Below are 6,779 nucleotides of genomic sequence, written 5' to 3'. Positions count from 1 at the left end.
GTATCTATAATTTTTTATTGTTCCATGCCAATATTATTCAACTTTCATATACTTTTGGCAACTTTTTATACTATTTTTGGAACTAACATATTGATCCAGTGCCCAGTGCCAGTTTCTGTTTGTTGCATGTTTTATGTTTCGCAGAAACCCCATATCAAACGGAGTACAAACAGGATAAAAACGGAAGGAGAATATTTTTGGAATATTTGTGAAATTTGGGAAGAAGAATCAACGCGAGACGGTTCCCGAGGGGGGCACGAGGCAGGGGGGCGCGCCCCTGACCCTCGTGGGCACCCTGTAAGGCGGTTGCTGCTCTTCTTTTGCCGCAAGAAAGCTAATTTTCGGAGAAAAATATGGGCGAAGGTTTCAATCCAATCGGAGTTGCGAATCTCCGGATATATAAGAAACGTTGAAAGGGAAGAATCCATAACGCAGAAACCGAGAGAAACAGAGAGACATATCCAATCTCGGAGGGGCCCTCGCCCCTCCCACGCCATGGAGACCAGGGAACAGAGGGGAAACCCTTCTCCCATCTAGGGAGAAGGTCAATGAAGAAGAAGAAGAAGGGGGGCTCTCTCCACCTCGCTTTCGATGGCGCCGGAACGCCACCGGGGGCCATCATCATCACCGCGATCTACACCAACACCTCCGTCATCTTCACCAACATCTCCATCACCTTCCCCCATCTATCTACAGCGGTCCACTCTCCCGCAACCCGGTGTACCCTCTACTTGAACATGGTGCTTTATGCTTCATATTATTATCGAATGATGTGTTACCATTCTATGATGTCTGACTAGATTTTCGTTGTCCTATCGATGATTGATGAATTGCTATGATTGGTTTAATTTGCTTGTGGTTATGTTGCTGTCCTTTGGTGCTCATCATATGAGCGCGCGCATGGATCACACCATAGGGTTAGTTGTATGTTGATAGGACTATGTATTGGAGGGCAAGAGTGACAAAAGCTTCAACCTAGCATAGAAATTGATGCATACGGGGTTGAAGGGGGACCAATATATCTTAATGCTATGGTTGAGTTTTACCTTAATGAACTTTAGTAGTTGCGGATGCTTGCTAATAGTTCCAATCATAAGTGAATAGAATTCTAAGTCAGGGATGACATGCTAGCAGTGGCCTCTCCCACATAAAACTTGTTATTGGTCTAGTAGCATAGTCAATTGCTTAGGGACAATTTCGCAACTCCTACCACCATTTTTTCACACTTGCTATATTTACTTTATTGTTTCTTTATCTAAACAGCCCCTAGTTTATATTTACGTGCTCCTTATTATCTTGCAAACTTATCCAACAACACCTACAAAGTACTTCTAGTTTCATACTTGTCCTAGGTAAAGCGAACGTTAAGCGTGCGTAGAGTTGTATCGGTGGTAGATATAACTTGAGGGAATATTTGTTCTGCCTTTAGCTCCTCGTTGGGTTCGACACTCTTACTTATCGAAAGAGGCTACAATTGATTCCCTATACTTGTGGGTTATCAAGGATATAGTACTAACGAATTTTTTCCTCATGAGTGAATAGGGTGGCTATATCATTCAATTTAGTAAGATGTGCCACAATAGTTTCAGACTCATAACCATTAAAAGGATCAGATTCAACCAAAGTAATTATCTCAGGATCGACAGAGAAATTATAATCCATATCAGAAATACATATAGGTGAAGTTGCAAAAGCAGGGTCATATTTCATTCTAGCATTCAGAGATTTTTCTTCTTTCAGCTTAGCTAATAATTTCTTGATATCATATCTATAATTGCAAGCAATAAAATCTCTAGTAGTTTCTTCATCCATAACATAACCCTCAGGCACAACAGGAAATTCATATCTGGGGGGAGAATCTTCATCATCACTTTCATCAGTATTATCAGTTTCAATAATTTCATTCTCTCTAGCCCTAGCAAGTTGTTCATCAAGAAATTCACCTAATGGCATAGTATTATCAAGCATAGAAGTAGTTTCATCATAAGCATCAACATAGCAGAAGTGGCATCATCAATAACATGTGACATATCAGAATTAACAGCAGGAGTAGGTATCGCAAGTTTACTCAAAACAGAAGGTGAATCAAGTGGAGAGCTAGATGGCAGTTCCTTACCTCCCCTCGTAGTTGAGGGATAAATCTTGGTTTTCTCGTCTTTCAAGTTCCTCATAGTGACCAACAGATATAAATCCCAAGTCACTTAAAGAATAGAGCTATATATGCTCCCCGGCAACGGCGCCAGAAAATAGTCTTGATACCCCACAAGTATAGGGGATCGCAACAGTTTTCGAGGGTAGAGTATTCAACCCAAATTTATTGATTCGACACAAGGGGAGCCAAAGAATATTCTCAAGTGTTAGTAGTTGAGTTGTCAATTCAACCACACCTGGAAAACTTAATATCTGCAGCAAAGTATTTAGTAGCAAAGTAATATGGAAGTAACGACAACAGTGACAAAAGTAACAGTAGCAGTTTTGTAGTAATTGTAACCGTGGCAACAATAAATTAAATAAGCAAAGATCAATACGTGAAAGCTTGTAGGCATTGGATCAGTGATGGATAATTATGTCGGATGTGATTCCTCATGCAATAGTTATAACATAGGGTGACACCGAACTAGCTCCAGTTCATCAATGTAATGTAGGCATGTATTCCGAATATAGTCATACGTGATTATGGAAAAGAACTTGCATGACATCTTTTGTCCTACCCTCCCGTGGCAGCGGGGTCCTATTGGAAACTAAGGGATATCAAGGCCTCCTTTTAATAGAGTACCGGACCAAAGCATTAACACTTAGTGAATACATGAACTCCTCAAACTATGGTCATCACTGGGAGTGGTCACGATTATTGTCACTTCGGGGTTGCCGGATCATAACACATAGTAGGTGACTATTGACTTGCAAGATAGGATCAAGACCTCACATATATTCATGAAAACATAATAGGTTGAAATTTTAAATCGTGGCACTCGCGCCTAGTGACAAGCATTAAGCATATCAAAGTCATAGCAACATCAATCTTAGAACATAATGGATACTAAGGATCAAACCCTAACAAAACTAACTCGATTACATGGTAAATCTCGTCCAACCCACCACCGTCCAGCAAGCGTACGATGGAATTACTCACGCACGACGGTGAGCATCATGAAATTGGTGAGGATGGTTGATGATGACGACGGTGACGGATTCCCCTCTCCGGAGCCCCGAACGGACTCCAAATCAGCCCCCCCCGAGAGAGATTAGGGCTTGGCGGCGGCTCTGTATCGTAAAATGCGAAGAATCCTTCTCTCTGATTTTTTTTCTCCCCGAACGTGAATATATGGAGTTGGAGTTGAGGTCGGTGGAGCCTCAGGGGGGCCACGAGACAGGGGGCACGCCCAGGAGGGCAGACGCGCCCCCACCCTCGTGGACATGGTGTGGGCCCCCTAGTCTTGATTCTTTAGCCAATATTTTTTATTAACTCCAAAAATATTCTCCGTGAAGTTTCAGGTCATTCCGAGAACTTTTATTTCTGCACAAAAATAACACCATGGCAATTCTGCTGAAAACAGCGTTAGTCCGGGTTAGTTCCATTCAAATCATGCAAGTTAGAGTCCAAAACAAGGGCAAAAGTGTTTGGAAAAGTAGATACGATGGAGACGTATCAGGATCACATGATATGTACCGTTTTGTATATCATGGAAGCAAGAACACACTGTGATGGTTGCCCTCGGCTATGACTCTGTGCATTCCTTGCCACTGGGAATCGACAAGGGATGCCATAGAGGGAAAATGACGGGGAGGTCGACGCCATGGAGGGAAGGTGGGGCGGTGCCGAGAGGAAGGAGCCAGCCGGCTGAACACCATGGCGGTGAGAGTTGGCAACGGCGTCAGTGAGGAGAGCAAGCCGAGGAAATGAGATGTGAGTCTGAGCATTGTGCCATGCGGTAAGAGAATGAGAGAGTGAAGAAAAGGAGCCGTTTGCTTTTTATAGGGAAAATCAGTTGTTTGGTATGAGATCAATGTTACATACTTCTACGTAGTGAAAAATATAACATACCCAAACAAATCAATTTTGCTGAATAATTACCAACAAGTGATTTAATTGGGATATAAATCACTCTACTAAAAACCATGATGTCATAACTCAGATAAAAACAGGCACCCTCTTGCATTTAGTAGCTGACCAAAAAATTATATTGTATATATGAGCTTATTTTTAATTTTATTTTAATATTGTTTATATGTTCGCTTTTGTAGATCAGAGATAAGAACCGAGGACTTCCGATGATGCTTTAAAAATGTCGATTGACAAAGCTTTATGATGGACCGGATTGAAAATCGGCATGTTTTACACAATCAGAAGAGATGCATACAAATAATTATTCTTTATATTTTTGTTGCGCATGATAATATAAAAGGTGTGTCTCTATATTTATTTATTTATTTATTCGGAGTATGTTCAAAATTAATCCATCGACAAGGGTGTGCTAGAAGCCTAAAACGCAATTAGTGTGATGGCTAGCGGCCGCGGCACGAGAAGCTTGGGCACAGGGCCACTGTGTAGTCGCTCCCAAGAATGACTTAACGATGCCACTATGGAAAAAATGGAGATATCACATTAAAGCACCCAAACTGCAAGAGAAACAGCCGGCTGTGTTTTACTTACATCCTATTTCTTTAATTTCTTTGGGAGACTGTTGAATAGCTTTGGGCGATGCGGACTGTTAAACGATGTAATCTACGGTATTGTATGAACCGTATAGTTAACCGTATAGGGATGTAGATAGGCGTGAGTTGTTAGGCTGTTAGGATTGTTTCCTTGGAGATCAATCCAACCTAGCCGCATGTGTATATCTCATCTGTAACAACCGGCCTAGTGCCCTATATTAACACGCAGCGCGTCCCTGCTCGATGCATACGCTTAACCTATTTTCACATGGTATCAGAGCCTCTCTCTTCCTTCGCATCTAGATGTCGAGCTCCTCATCACCCGTTGGCCACGCCCTCCATCGCCTCTCTCGGTCACACCATCACGGAGAAGCTGACGCGGGATAACTTCCCGGTGTGGAAGGCTCAGGTCTTGCCGCACATCAAGGGGGCGGGGCTGATGGGCTATCTGGATGGCTCAATCCAGGAGCCCGCCGCCGTGATCATCACCGAGAAGGACAATGCCGGCAAGAAGGAGACCACGACAACGCCGAACCCTGAGCATGCTGTGTGGGTTACCCAAGACCAATAGATCCTTACGTTTTTGATCTCATCGCTTTCTCGTGAGGTCCTACTGCAGGTCAGCTCCCACACCACCGCCACTTCGATCTGGAACGCCTTGCTGCAGAGCTTTTCCTCACAGTCAAGGGCGCGGGTCATCCAACTTCGCTCTGCCATTGAGCACACCCGCAAAGGAGACATGACCGTTGCCGCCTACTTCACCAAGATGGTGAGCATCACCGACGAGCTGGCAGCTGCCAGCAAGCCACTGGATGAAGACGACGTTGTCGACGACATCCTGCAAGGTCTCCTCCACGAACCCGACTACAACAGCTTCGTCTCGGCCATCTCCACCCGCACCTCCACCGAGCAGCCGATCGGCCTCAGCGAGCTCTTCTCTCCGCTGCTCTCGGCCGAGGCTCGCATCGCCGCCCAAAACACCGCTTTCCACTCTGCCAATCTGGCGGCAAGGGGTGGAGGTCGCGGCAACCCGAGGGGCGGCAGCAACAGTGGAGGCGGCTCCCGTGGCTACATCAACAATAACGCGGGCGCCCACTACCCTGACCATCCAGGTGGCGGCTTTGGAGGCAGTGACCGCGGCGACCGTGGTGACCGCGAACGCGAGAAGTGTCAGATATGTAAACTTGAAGGGCACGGCGCATGGCGCTGCAAGAAGCGCTTTGATCGTAACTTCAACAACAATGTCCGCAACCCCGCAGGAGGCGGCGGTGGCGGAGGACGTGGCGGTGGCGGAGGACGCGGCGGTGGTGGAGGACGCTCGGCCAACGCAGCTCATGCCTATGGAGTTGATACCAATTGGTATCTCGACACCGGTGCTACTGATCACGTGACAGGAGAATTGGAGAAGCTCGCTGTTCGTGATCGTTATACCGGCACGGAACAAATCCACACGGCAAGTGGTCAAGGTATGGATGTTGCGCATATTGGTCATTCGGTCCTTACTACCCCTAATGGTTCCTCTTTAGCACAAAGTTTACTTTCCGCTCATCGGCTTATGCAAGACAATCATGCTTTCCTTGAGATTTACCCTGAAATTTTCTTTGTCAAGGATCGGGCCACTCGGAGCACCATTCTTCAAAACAAGAGTAGAGATGGTCTATTTCCTGTATCCGGTCGTCAGGGTGTTCCTCATCGACAAGTGCTAGGCGTGGCAAAACCATCTACTTCACGGTGGCACAAGCGTTTAGGGCATCCTTCACTTCCGGTGGTTCAGAAAATCCTTTGTGATTTTAGTCTTCCAGTGTCAAATAAACAAGATCACCATCTAGTTTGTGATGCATGTCAAATGGCCAAGAGCCATCAACTTCCCTATTCTAGGTCTACTAGTGAGTCGAAAGATCCTTTAGAGCTTGTTTTTTCAGATGTGTGGGGTCCTGGCCCTATTTCTGTAGGCAGACATAAGTATTATGTGAGCTTCATTGATGATTTCAGTAAATTTAGCTGGTTCTATTTGCTCAAGAATAAATCTGATGTGTTTGAGAAATTTCATCTCTTTCAAAAGCATGTTGAACGACTCTTTGATCGCAAAATTCTTACTATGCAAACCGACTAGGGGGTGAATA

Source organism: Triticum aestivum, chromosome 6A, assembly GCF_018294505.1.
Source record: "Triticum aestivum cultivar Chinese Spring chromosome 6A, IWGSC CS RefSeq v2.1, whole genome shotgun sequence".
Classification (NCBI taxonomy): Eukaryota; Viridiplantae; Streptophyta; class Magnoliopsida; order Poales; family Poaceae; genus Triticum; species Triticum aestivum.
The sequence above is the reverse complement of the archived record's forward strand: the minus strand, read 5'-3'. Positions refer to the sequence as shown.